This window comes from Peromyscus californicus, unplaced genomic scaffold, assembly GCF_007827085.1.
Source record: "Peromyscus californicus insignis strain IS unplaced genomic scaffold, ASM782708v3 Scaffold_11__1_contigs__length_118956290, whole genome shotgun sequence".
NCBI classification, from domain to species: Eukaryota; Metazoa; Chordata; class Mammalia; order Rodentia; family Cricetidae; genus Peromyscus; species Peromyscus californicus.
In genome coordinates, this window is record NW_026294402.1 from 77,706,517 (window position 1) to 77,721,126 (window position 14,610).

General features: G+C 41.3%; 1 long non-coding RNA gene across 2 annotated transcripts in view; it reads left to right on the forward strand.

The window, feature by feature from the left end:
* LOC128096150 (uncharacterized) overlaps positions 1 to 12,475 on the forward strand; it is a 74,703-nt gene extending 62,228 nt beyond the window's left edge. Inside the window, exon 3 of one of the 2 annotated variants that reach the window (XR_008213544.1) lies at positions 11,824 to 12,475. This is a non-coding gene — a long non-coding RNA (uncharacterized LOC128096150). Of the gene's footprint in view, positions 1 to 8,520; positions 8,790 to 11,823 lie in introns of those variants that run through there. The other variant, XR_008213545.1, reaches the window with a different exon arrangement.
* The last annotated feature ends 2,135 nt before the right edge of the window (positions 12,476 to 14,610 follow it).

The window sequence follows — 14,610 nt, forward strand, 5'->3', positions numbered from 1 at the left end:
CAAAAACCACAGAAGAACTTAACAGTCAATGCTTGCTACTTTGTCAATATAAACAAACCAAATCATCAAACACTGTAGCAGTGGAAAAGGGACATAGTTCCAAAATCGTTTTCCTGATCTGGTGCAAGCAGATTGATTACACCTGAGAATGTGACCCTTGCGGGAGGGGGGCGGGTACTGAAATGTATTTTGCCATTTTTACCTCATGTAGAATAATCAATCTGTGAAGACCTAAAATGTCACTTCACAAACAGAAATTAAGGAAACAGGAAGAAATAAACTAAAAGAGATTTGGGGGTTGAAAACATGCCTTAGTGGGTCACAGCAGAGTGGGGATGTGTGTCCTTGGAAAGTCCCACAGATGGGTTAGAGTCAAACCTGAGGGCTTGTGCTAAGGTCGAGGGAATGTGGGTCTTCGGAAAGATCCGCACCAGAGAGCTATGACAGCATCTGGCTATATCACTGGGTGACTCACTCCTTCAATTTAATGGACAGTACCTTTCTCTCACTGTACTAACAGGATCACAGATTTAAAGCAACACAGTTTATCATCATATATTCCAGCAGGTGAGGAGCCCAGTAAGACTCTCACAGATGAAACCAATTAATATGCCAGGCAGGTTCCTGGGGGCTACAGCATTGGCGCTCCTGTTGAACATCTACCACGCCATCTCTTCATTTGACCATCCAGGAAAAGGTTTTTAGAGACTCATAATGGGAGGAAGAAATTCCAGAATAATCATTATCTATTAAGTATTCTTGCCATGTAAGTTTCTGGAGATTAGGGCACAGACTTTATTATTATTATTATTATTATTATTATTATTATTATTATTATTATTATTATTTATATCATCATCCTGCCTACCACAAGTAAAGAGTAAAATGATATTTACTTGGAGCACAGGCTCTTTCTGTCTCCACCTTTCAATGGTTTTCATATGTTACATCTACTGACTGGATCTGGGCCCACTACCACTCCAACACATTCTAAACATATACAACAACTCTTATTGCTTATTCACCTACCTTATAACCCACAGCATCCATAATTTCATTCATTATGCTCAGCAAGAATATCCAAGAGTATAGAGAATTTGAGACATCAATTACTTTTTGCATGAACTGAATTAGTGTTAATTCCCCCTCCCTGGTATCAACACACCCACAGTGAGCCATGTTCTGATGGGAGGTTCCACATTTTGTTTCCAAAATTAAATGCACTGATTATAACAGCACCATGAAGGAAGTCAGTCATCAAATATGTGACATGACAGTCCATTTGGATTCTTCGAGTGAGACTAAAAGCAAATAAACAGATTTCTTCAGAGAAGGACCTTAAGAAATTTCCACCTTCCTCTCGGTTATGATTTGCGTGGCCCTAATAAATGATCCTTATTAAAAATTAAAGTGTTTTATTTTCAAAGAACAGTTGTAAGTTTTGGAATGGGATAAATATTTTTGTCATAATTTTATTGATTAATGGAATTATTATTTTTCAAACACTATGTAAACTGGAGGAAAGATTGAACATAACACTGATTTAGCTTAAGCTTTAAGGCTCCTAATTTTCTATCTGTTGATTCTATTTTCTTAAAGAAGTTTGTAAAAGTTGCATGTTTCAGATGCTTTCAAAGTTGGGTCCACTTACCCCTGGCTAGGGGAGCTCTGTACTGAAGTATCTACTTACTTAATAATCATACTTTCTTTAAAAGAACGTACATCCCATCGTATTAGTCCACCATTTTCTCTCCTTTCAATCTGCTAGACTATTATATTTGCTGACAATTTTTCACTCCTCTCTATCTTTGCCACATTTCCCTGAGGTGCAATGTACTTCCTTGCCCTAGTGACTTTGAACTAAATTTGGAAATGGAATGTGAGCTGAGGGAAGAATGCTCTGCCCCAGCAGAAACTTCAGTGGGTGGAAGTTTGACTCTATCCTACCCCTCGCCCCTAATTCCTGTCCTCTTGCATAAAAGTTGCATGTCCCAAATAGTGCCTCTTGCCTTAATGTGGATTCTGAAAGAAAAGATTTAGAGCCCAGGCAAGCTGAGCACACATCTAGGCAATTTCCATCTCTTAGGTAATGACAGCTGGATAAAATCGTACAGTTGGCCTGAATTCGGCCATCATTTTGCAGTCATAGCAAAAGGCTTGGTGTTCGCCATTCTGCCTCTTCTTCCCTCCCCCATTTCACTATAAGGCGTCCATCTATCTATCTGTTCATCCGTCCTCCCCAGTATTATTGTAGTTTGACAGTACAAGTGTTACATTCTGGTTGTCTTTAACCGTAACAGCATGCCTTTTAATAGTTGCCAAGACTGAGTCATAGAACACATACCTTCTCTTCCCTGGAGACAGTCTTTGGTAAGAGGATTTTAAAATGTAAATTGGCAGATGCACAAAAGGAAGGAAACTTACATCATGGAAGGCTTCAGATCCCAAATATGTACTACACATTCACCACTTTTGGAAAGTGCAAAACCCATTGTCTTTTTTTTTCTTCTTTTTTAAGATTTTTTTAAATAGAATATGTTTTTTTCAGTTAATTATTTTTAATCATGCCCCTACAGAATTAGTGCAAATTTCCCTACTTGTTTATCTAAAAACATTACATGAGGAGAGGCCATGTCCCCCGATAAGTACCATTTCCATTTAAAAGCATCTATATGTGAATTTCTGACTGATGCTTTCCAATGTGACCAAATGAATGTTGTTTCAAATTTTGCATTCCAGCTAAATTTCCTCAACCAGCAATACTACATGTTATTTTTATGAGTTCACTAAATATATTATTTATTTAAACCAAACTATCTATAACTCTATGCTTTTACCTAAAAGGTGCTAGGATTCCAAACCACCAACCTTGTCCAAATCGCCAACCTTGGGTGTGTTGTGACCTTGTGTGTGCGTGCACCTGTGTGTAAGCCAGAACACAATCTTGAGTGTTGTTCCCCGGGAGTCATCAACCTTGGGTTTTGAGACAGGGACTCATTAGATGGGGGATGGCCGCTTTGATGAGTCTGACAGTGAGTCCCAGAGATTTGCCTGTCTCTGCTTCTTCAGCCCTGTCTCCTGATTGCTACATGGATACCAGGGATCAAATTCAGGTCCTTGTGTTTTCAAGGCAAGCACTTTATATACCGCAATAACTCCTCGAACCCTGTCAACCCTTTTGAATATGTGAGATCTATCAAAAATCCACTCTTGGCAGGAAAAGCTGTCTTTGAAAGCAGTGCACACATTTCTTATTTTACAGCTACTAGGATAGGCTTGACTGGCCCCTGTTGAAACCACAGTTAAAGCTGAATTGTAAAAATAGCTTTATTCATATAAATTTTTTATAAGTTACCAGTTGTGCTTATATAACATCTGAATGCTTTTTTTTTTAAAAAAAAACCACCTAAATTTAAACAAAAGAAAAGAGCAAAATAGAAATTAATATTCAACAAACTATGTTTAAAAATAATCTAGTATATAGAAAATGCATAATGTCTTAATGTCTTTGTGCATGTGGCAGGTAAGTGTGCAGGAGGGGGAGTTAGCTGGATGGAGAGATAGAAGAGGGAGATATAAAAAGAAGAGAGAGAGAGAAATTCATATGTACCTTACTGTAAAATAAAAAATGTTCACGGCAGGGAAAGAGGACTTCAAGGAACGTGGAGCCTTACATCACAACAGATATGCAGCACGTGTCAAAAGGACGAAGGGGACTAAACTGGAAGGGATGTGCCTTTGGGGGAAGAACAAAAATGGAGGGAGGCACTCCGGGAACATTCTGTGAACATCTAAACTTAGGTTCAGCTCGTAACTATTTGGAATTGATGTGAAAGAACAAATCCGTTCAGCTGATTCCATTAGCTCCTATTACACCGAGAGCCGCCACAGCGCAGAAGCCTGCCTTCAAGTGGAGATCCGTGATAAATGAGTGTCCTTGTCTGTGTGGTTTCAGGCCTGGAGGGCTAACCGGGCACAGGTGGATTCTCTTCATCCCGCATACAAGCATCAGGGAATCTCAGAGGAATTACCAGTCTTAACTAAGTCTGTATTCTTTCTAAATTTCTATCCCTTTGCTTGCAAAGAGGGGCTAACAATGCCTGTTATCACATTTGCTAGAGAAGAAGAGCCTGGAAAGAAAGTGTAGTGGGCTGTGTGGGGTCCCCTGAAAAAGGACCCTGCCACTTGTAGGATGGTGAGAGGAAGAGATCTCCCTGGATTGTCCAAGTGGACACTAAATCCAGTGATGATGAGTGAGGCAAAGAAGCTGTAGAGGGATGGAAGTGGAGAAGGTCCTGTAACATTGTCATTAATGAGTTTTGCTTTTTAAAGATGTCCTTGGGATCTACTCCGCTGTAGGGCTGTGCACTTAAAATGGTTATTGTAGAAGTCAGCTTACTATCGCTATGATAAAATAGCCAAGGCAATCACGACTGAGGGAGGAAAGGCTTGTTTTGGCCCAGCCCATGGTTGGCTGGTCTCCATGCTATGGGCCCATGGTTGTCCTGCACATCATGAAGCAACCATGTGGCAGAGGAAGGCTGTTTGCTTTGTGGCAGCTTGGAAACAAAGAAAGCTGGAGCTCCATTATCTTGTCAAGGGTGCATGCCCAGTGACAGAATGTCCTTTCGTGGGGCCTCACCTCTGTCCATAGCGACACGAGTTGGGGGCCAAGCCTTTAAGACACGGGCACTTAGACCTCAGGGTATTCAAGATCCAAACTAAGCAGCTAAGATGGAACAGTTGTTTATTTTAGAAAGCCCTTGGAATGTTTTATAGAAATACATATAACAAAATTAGATTAAATATAGAAATAAGAGAATACAGAAAGTAGGACAGAATAAATCTGAAAAAGATAAAATTAAACTGAGTTTTTTTCACAGCGTGAATGCTGTGAGCCTTTGTGCTTTTGACTCTAGGCTTTTTAGAAGCCACTGCCAACAAGAAGACTAGTCACATGACCCTTATAAAGAAAACCTAATTTATAGCATGCTCTCAATTAGCTAAAACTAATGATGTAACCTTAGAAGGAAATATGCATGTACATACGTAGAAAACCTTAGAAAGATGTACACTGAATGTTAATAGATTATTATTAGGTGATGGTTGTGGGTCATATTTTCTTCTTTCCACTTTCATATATTTTCTGAAAATTTCACAGTTGACTTACAACTAGAAATCAGGAGAGTGCTTTTGTGCCTCTTGATGACTTTCGTATACATTTTCAAGCACCTCGGAGGGAGCAAAGGAAAAGACATCAAATGTACAGATGTCGTGTCGGGTGAGATTGGCTGCAGAGGGGAGTGAGGACTCCAGGGAGAAGGACTAGCGCCTATGAGCTCCAGGGGCTTTCAGGTTTAGTCTCCTAGGGCAGGGCAGGTGTGTGAAGCCTCAGAGAAACCACTCCCCCAGAGCCGCATTCTAATCCCACTGCTTCAGCTGCAAGGAGGGCACAGGTGTGGGAGAAGGCAAGGTGAATGGGAAAGAGCTGAGTTCCCGTTCTTCCCTGGGGGGGGGGGGGGGAATCTACAGTTGCTGTGTGCCTTTGTCGGGTCCCGAGATTCTAATTTTACTCCCTAGCCATCACAGCCCATTAATTCAAGCAAATTTGGGGTAAAGTTAAAGAGAAATGTGGCATTTGGCTAATGATTCTGGGCATTTCTGACAGCTCTATTGACATATAATTTATATACTGCAAAATTTACCCGCTGAAGCGTACAATTCACTGAGGTTTAGCATGTGTACAGAGTTATACAACAACCACTGTTAGTGAATTCAGGGCCTCATGCATGACAGGCGACTACCAACTGAGCTTTACATTCAGTATTACCCTCCCCCTCCCCCAGCCTTTTTTTAAATGACTGGCTTCTTTCACTAAGAATAACTTTTAAAGTTAATACCTATTATAATATGTATCAGTTCTTGGCTCCTTTAAAATATTCTTTCTTTAAAATGTTCTTTCTTTCTTTTATCTATGTATCTATGTATCTATCTATCTATCTATCTGTCTGTCTATCATCTATCTACTTATTTTATATGTATGAGTGTTTTGTCTGTATGTATGTATATACACCAGGGCACACCTGGTGTCCAAGGAGGCCTGAAGAGGATGTTGGATCCCCTGAAATTAGAGCTCCTGATGGTTATGTGTAGCTGAAGTTTTCCTGGTCTTGCCTGGCTCACAGCTGCTCAGACCCAAGTAAACACACAGAGGCTTATATTAATTAAAACTGCTCGGCCATTAGCTCAGGCTAACTAGTGACTAGCTCTTTTAACCCATGATTCTTATTTATGTTTAGCCATGTGGCTTGGTACCTTTTCTCAGTTCGGCCCTCATATCTTGCTTCCTCTGTGTCTAGCTGGCGACTCCTCTCTCTCCCTCCTCTTCCCAGAATTCTCCTTTCTGCTTAACCCACCTATACTATACTTCCTGCCTGGCTACTGGCCAATTAGCATTTTATTTATCAACCAAATTAGAGCAACACACATTCACAGCATACAGAGTGATATCCACAGCAGTTATGAGCCACTGTGTGTGTGTGTGTGTTGGCAACCAAACCCAGGTTCTCTGCTAGAGCAACAAGTACTCTCAACTGCTGAGCCATCTCTCCAGCCCTTTTGGCTCTTTTGTATGGCTGAATAACAATCCATTGCACAGGTATACTATATTTTATTTATCTACTGAGTATTTGAAAGATGTTTCAATTGTTTCTAATTTTGGTTAGATTTTTTTTAATTAAAAAAATTTTTATACTCATTTTACATACCAACCACAGTTGGTTAGATTTTTTAAAATTAATTAATTAATTAATTTTAGTTCAAGGACAATTTTATTGGAGTTTAAAAGAAAAAACTTTGAAGCAGGCAAACTATAAATCTCACCAGCTGCCTCAAGGAGGGAGACAGAGAAAGCCATGCGGATTTAGTTAAGTTGAGCCATGGAGGTCAGCCACAGGGTGGACAAGACAGGGAGAGGCCATTTAGAGGAAGATTAAGGAAGTCCCAAGTGTTGAGAAAAGAATGCTTAGGACAGAGAGAGGAAGAAGAAAAGGAGAACTTAACTTTTCTGAGTAATTTATTAAAGCGTGCAAACTTACGAAGCTGTGTAAGATTGAGCCAGGGATAGGGATTCCTGTGAGGAAAAGTACATTATCTCAAATTATTCCACCTTTCTCTCTAGAATGTTTTAAGGTGGGCTCATCTTCCTGAGAGGTGGTACCTTGGCCAGGTGAATAACCAGCCCAAATGGATTAACACTTATGTTTTAGGGTAGTTTGGAATGTTATGTCTCCCCACAGGCCAAAACAAAAACAAAAACAAACAAACACACAAAATATACACACATGCACACAAACAAAACAACAAGAAGAACCCAGTTTTTTTTTTGTTTTTTTTTTTGTTTTTTTTTTTTTTTTAAAGATTTATTTATTTATTATGTATACAGCATATATGACTGCAGGCCAGAAGAGGGCACCAGGTCTCATTACAGGTGGTTGTGAGCCACCATGTGGTTGCTGGGAATTGAACTCAGGACCTCTGGAAGAGCAGTCAGTGCTCTTAACCTCTGAGCCATCTCTCCAGCCCCCAGTTTTTTGTTTTAAAATGGGCCTCACAGAGCCTAATCATGGCTACTGTAACATTCCATCTTTTGAGGAGTTAACTGTAAAATCATTTAGGAGATGGGCTGAAATTGGGGAATACACCCAATCTATTTCCATCATGACAATCTAGAGACTCAGTTCCAAAGCTATTCACCAGAACAAATTAATGTCTAGACTACAGTTTTAAGTTCCTAGCCTCATGTATAGCTTCTAGGTAGGACGGTCATTTAGGAGGAGATAAGAAGCCACAACACCCTTCTGGCATCCCTGGTTCGATAACCAAGGATATTTCTGAAACTGTTGCTCTTGGGGATCCCTTCCCTAAGTCTGTCTAAATAGTGTCTGCCTCCTCTTCTTGGCACTTCTTCACCGCTTGCAGAGGTGACTCTAACTGCTATTTAGAGAATCAGTGCATCAGTCTACCTGGCTTCTTTGAGCTGAGTGGGGTCAACAGGTGTAGCAGTTGAGGAACCCCTCCAGTGGGGCTATCTAGGAGACCCTGAAAGTGTGTCAGCAGTTCCATTTGTATAATAGCAAAGTGTAGGGAGACATGAAAATCCTTGGCTGATGCCTGGTGCCTAAAGAGAGATATGAGAAAGAAGTAAAAAGGCAGGAATTATTAATATTGCAAGTCCTAGGCAGGGAACCAAAAGAAGCCACAACAGATTATTTTTAAATGTCAGGTCAAAGTCTACTGGAATCCTTCGATGGGCTCACAAGAGAACCTGTCTGTTGGACTCCTCCTTGCTTTTTCCTTTGTCTTCCAAGACTGGACTCAAGAATGGTGAACCTAGGGTCTGCTTTCAGGCACTTTGATAGTTGTTGTAGTGTCTAGAATCTCAGTGTGAGGTCCCTCCCAGATGGCTTCTAGAGAGTCAGGGAAGAGTTAATCACCATTTGATTTTTTTTTTTTTTTTAGGTCAAGACAATAGTGACTCTCTTGTGCCTGCAGATACGTGGTGGAGAGTCAAACTGAGCCAAGGTCATAATGTCCTATATCTGGGAAGTAAATTTCCTATCAAGGTGTAAATTAATGAGAAATGGTTGTGTAAATAACATGTCACATAGTTTTAAACCTAATGTCTAGGGGTGCAATCCTTTGGACTGCTAAAGAAATATGCTAGTCATTGTAATCTTTGGTCGTACTTTTCTGTGGATGCTTAAGATCATGTGGGTGACTATAAATGACCATTTTCTTTATTGCTAGTAAGGCTACTTGAGGGCCTAGTCCTCAGGGTTCACCAGGCCTTGGATGGAGCCTTGCTTTCTTAATTGACTAGATTGTTAAGCTGTCATTAATAACTTTTTAACAATGAGCCCATTTCTTACTTTAAAAATTTATTTATTTTACTTTATAAGCATTGAATGATGTTTTGCCTGCATGTACATCTGTTAGAGGGTATCAGATCCCCTGGAACTGGAGTTACAGAAGGTTATAAGCCACCATGTGGGTGCTGGGAATTGAACCTGGGTCCTCTGGAAGAATAGCCAGTGCTCTTAACTGCTGAGTCATCTCTCTAGCCTCCAATGAGCCTATTTCTTAAAGTTTCCCTCTTTTTGAAAGTCTTACAGGGTGATTAATCTATCTCACTTAATGTAATCAAAGATGTTAAATGACTATTACTCAGAATTTCCAAATACCATGAAATAACATCAATTATCCTTTGAGATAATCAATTATTGCACAGAACAGATATAATTTCTATAAAAAATAGACTTGTCAATTTAGTTCATATAGCTTCAAGTTAAAAGCCCCATTTCTACAAGGTCTTGTGATGTAATAAAATAGATACAAAGTTTCCTGTCATTACTGTTGAGGTCATTGAGGGGCCCTAGATTAGATGTGGGGTTGGGTGTCCAGTTTTCAACTTACACAAGAATAAAACTGGCACTTAGCTTTATTGTTTCCAATTACATAACGTAACAAAGACTAATTTCCAAAGCATGGGAACAAGATGTTCTTGGGGAAGTTCAGTTTAAGAAAAGCTGAGGGATCTAGAATGAGCATGCCCACTATAACACAGGAATGGAGTTTTGAAGGAGCTCTAGCAGCATTTCCTTCTTTTTATAATTTTGAAATTGACTTCTCTTTGGGTCTAGAGAGATGGCTCAGTGAGCATTGGCCACTCTTCCAGAGGACCCAGGTTTGATTCCCATCTCACAGTCATCTGTTAATCCAGTCCCAGGGGATCTGAAAGCCTCTTTTAGCCTCTGAAGGCGCCGCGCACTCTTGTGGTACACAGACATGAAGGCAAAATGCCCATACACATAAAACAAATTAAAAAAATGAAATTAGGGGCTGGAGAGATGGCTCAGAGGTTAAGAGCACTGGCTGCTCTTCCAGAGGTCCTGAGTTCGGTTCCCAGCAACCACATGGTGGCTCACAACCATCTGTAATGAGATCTGGTGCCCTCTTCTGGTCTGCAGGGATATATGCAGGCAGAGTACTGTATACATAATAAACAAATAAATCTTTAAAAAAAATTTAAAAAAAATGAAATTAATTTTGCTTATGTGGGTCTGTTTGTCTGTATGTGCACCATATGCATGCAATGTCTACCGGGTCCAGAAAAGGGAGGCAGAGACTTTGGAACAAGGTTGGGAGCCAGGTAATATGGGCACTGGGAACCAAATCTGGAAGAGCAGACAGTGCTCTTAACCACTGAGCCATCTCTCCAACCCCAGCATTTTCTTCTTAAGAAGCTGACATCTGGCTTAGCTAGGTCATGTGTTCATGGTGCAGAAAGGGAGACCATCATCTCCTAGCTCTGTCCCTTGATCACCAATGATCCTAGAAGACAAAGTTTTTATTTCTTTCTGGTCGCCTCTTCCCTTGGGGCTGGTTCCCACCCCAGGGGCTGGAGACCAGATCCCAACAGTGTGACTTCAGCATATACAAGGGGAACTTCTCCCAGACGGGGAAATTTCCTTTAATATTTCTCTATTTGGTAATGCATTTTGTGTGCGGGGAGTCCACGGAGTTGTGTGTGTGCAAGTCAGAGAACAACTTTCAGAAGTTTGTATCCACCTTCCGCAAGAGAGGCAGGGTGGCTCTTGTGGTTTCTCTGCTGTGTTATGTCCTCCAGGCTGGCTGGCTATCAGCTTCCAGGACAATCTCTCTTAGCCTTCTGTCTTGATGAAAAAGTGTGTGCCATTACATCTTGCTTTTTAAGGGGGATCTGGGCATTGAACTTGAGGTGTCATACTTTCATGATGAGCACTTGTATTCACTGAGCTATTTCTCGGGCCCTGGTGGTTGGGACTTTCTAAAGAGTTTAAAGGTGAGGGATCGTGGGCAAGGCTCTTTCCTTCTACTCCTTCATTTCTTCCCTCTCTCTAACGTAATGTTCAGAGCTTCTGCCTTGACCTGAGAGGCAGAAGCCAAGCACAGGGAACAGCAAGTCAAATGAACTTCTGAGAACTGGACTGCTGATGGTGCAAAGGTGGGTAAGGAGCCGTGAAATAGAGGCTTCTGGGAGTAACGCCCTTTCCACACTCCCATATAAACCCTCTTGGCCTGCCTCTGCTCATAGGCCAGCTCTTTACCTTAGAGAAAATCTGTAGCCTAAGGCCCAGTCAACTAACTGCTGTGACCAAATAGCCCCTGGCCACAGAGCCTTAGGTTGGTGAAATCAAATTGCTTTCATATAATAGCCCAGTGTGGTTGTCAGCTGTTCAGGAGAAGCCAAGGCTTCTGCCGCATAGTCACTCCGCAATTGCCCATAAATAGTCCAGTCACCACAAGAGAGGCTCAGCCTGTGGGTAGTGTGTGCACATGACTGCCTACAAATGCCATTGACAAAACCCAAATGACCAGAGCTGCACCAAGGGACATCCAGGAAGTGAGAAAATGAGCTTGTAGCAGGTGACTCTGCTACTAACAAGCTTTGGACCAACAGGTAGGAAAAAAAAATGTTTTCTCATTGTTTCTGGAGGTTTGGTAACACTGTCTCTGAAAGAGGCTTCTTGTGACATTTTAGCAATGCATTCTGAGATTTGGGGGTTGAATTTTTTAGCCATTAATGAAGATTCGTTTGGGGTTTGATCCCTGAATTTTCTACCTCAATAACATCTACGAATGTCTGAACTAATGGACTTACAAAAGGTGAAGTTCAAGAGCGTTTCTAGTTCCCTTAGGATTTTTTGCTTAGTGTTACAAAAGTCACAGAAGTCCCATCAAATATCAAGGCTTAGCTTCTTTCTTAATTTCTTTCTCTCTCAGCCCTAGGGAACTTGTGCAAGTTAGGCAAGCACTCTACCATCGACCTACATTCCAAGCCTTGTTGAGAAATCATCATCATCATCATCATCATCAAAATCATCAACATCATCGGCACAGGAAATTCTCTCACTTGGCAAACAAACCTACTGGTGTTTCCATCTCGTCCCTGGACTCCTGTGAGGCATCTGACCGTCCTGGTAAAGAGCCCAGGCTCAGGAGCAGATGGCAGGCTGTGACCTTGACTGTTTACTTCAGGCCTTAGTTTCCTCAGCTATCAAATGTTGGGGGACACTTGCAGGCCAAAACTGTACTCTCTAAGTCATGTGGCTTTCGCAGCTTAGTTGCATTCTCCCGCTCTCCAGCAGTGCCTGGGAAACACAAACACGCCTTTCCCAAAGGCAGCTGGAATTGGCTAGATTTTGATTCTGTCATTTTGATGGATTTGTTTGAAATCTGGAAAGCAGATAGGAAGAAGCCATCGTCTTGCTTCACTGGGCTGTTTTTCTGCTGGCAAACCAGAGGCTACAACGGGGTGAGGCTTATACTGCAGTTGGCTTCCGGCATCCTTTGCTAGCTTCCGGAGTGCCGAAGGCAGTGGCAGCAGCAGCATCTGCAGCCGATTCTTGAACCTGGATTCCTGCCTTGTGCTGTGTTTTCTGTTGGTGTTTTTTTTTTTTTTTAAATTTTTATTTAATAGCTTGGATGACTATGAAATGAAATTCCCAGAAAAAAAAAAAAAAGCTTCATCTGTGATAAGAGTCTGCAAGCTGATGAACTGATTAGAACTTGATTACGGACAGATGCACTGGGACAAATCCACAGCTGAATTATGAATTGTTCATAGTCCCCTTGGCAGCCTTTCACTGTCCACCTCTATAGCTGACCTAACATTTTGGGGCTATAACATGCAAACTTTTGGGATGTTGTTAACAGATCATTAGCTTCCACCAACTCAAAGGCTAAAAATGTCGTCAGATGCCATCCGAGACCTGTAGCAAGGACTCTCCGGATTTGCCTTCCCAACTGTGTGACATTGTCACCCCTGTTTGAGAAGTGCATTGATTTACGACTTTGTTTTATTGAGTAACTATAAAAATATGTTGTGACACTGTTACCATGTTGGAACATGGTATTTGCAGTAGCCTGAAGCCATGCTCCTGGGCCATGACCACTTATGTTTGGTGCATAATAAACTCTTCATTACTCCCCTTGAGGTGGAAGTTGTGTTTTTGCATCGACAGTTAACCTTGAAAGTGGTGCCAGGCAGTGGTGGTGCCAAGCTTTAATCCCTGCACTTGGGAGGCAGAGGCAGGCGGATCTTTGTGAGTTCGAGGCCAGCCTGGTCTACAGAGCGAGATCTAGGAAAGGCACAAAGCTACACAGAGAAACCCTGTCTTGAAAAACTAAAAAAAAAAAAAAAAAACCTTGAAAATGGCAGCTTTCTCAGAGAGGCAGCGCTGGGTCTCATTTGGTACCTACTGATTCTTTGGCGAGGAAGGATGTAGCACAAGTTATGCATGCACATCAGTATAAGAAGAAATTTCACAGCTTCTTTCCAAAAGCTGTTTCTATTGTCTTTCTAACAGTTTTTACAAATGCTCATTCCTTGTATTATATCCTGGCCAGATTAAAATCACTCCTTTTTCCTTACAATGAATTCTCAGGAGATCGGTGTCCTACCAGGTTTTGTGGGGATGACACAACATGCCCAAAGCGTAGAGTTTGGAAGACGCTAAGAGCACATGAGCTTCACTGTTGTGCCCACGAGGGCCAGGAATCTGGGGGAATTTCCGGAGGAACTCCTAAAGAGTTCCACTGTTAAAATCTGGGGCCAGGGACTCGTGTGTCTACTCAGCAGCAAAATGTGGACTCTGTGTCATGAAGTTAATGTGCCCACATTCCCTTTTTTCACCTACTAATTCAGGAAAAGCTATTTGGCTCTCTGCTGACCCCATTACTTGGATGACTGCCATTTCACCTGGTCCTAAAGACATGCAACCCCAAATGACTCTTTAGGTCTTGGAGTCTGTGAGGACACACACTGTGGGTGGAGATGTTAGAAACAGAAATCATCTTATTAAAACCTTCTCTCTTAGGCCATGAATTTGAGAGAGAATAAGAGTGTGTGTGTATGCATGGGAGGGGTTGGGGAGGAAAGGAAAGGGGAAAACAATGTAATTGTTATTTTAATTTAAAAAAAATTAATAAAACCTTCTCTTTGAAAATCAATTTATTTAATTTTAGGAGCCAACTAAAAGATAAATAACTGGCTATTCTGAAACAAATGCCAAAATAAAAGAAGAAAATTTGAACGAGATTGTATTTGGTCACTATTAAACTTCCTTTATTCAAGCTATGAAAAGCCTAATTTAACAGTCGTTACTTCATCTTGAAATCCATTCAGTCTGCCTTTTAAAAACAAACTGCCTTTTCAGCATGCCTGCCTTGCACTGCAGACATGGAACTGTTTCCTTTTACTGTCCCTCCTCCTGAGCCAACATTTTGAATCTGAAGTGATTCCTAACTTGCCACACATCAAGAATTTCCAGCCACAAAATAGCATTAATGAGATTTGGGGGGCTTTTCCGGGGAAGGCAGATGTTTGTTATCAAAGATGATGAGGGTGGTACCTTTTCACACAAGACAGTAGAAATAGCTTTTGGACAGATAACTGTGATAATTGATTTTTATATAGACGCCCCTGCATCCCTTGTGCTGTATTCTTTCTCATCAAAGAATCACTAGGTACCACACAGAACAGAGGCCATGGTCTGCTTTTCTACAGGT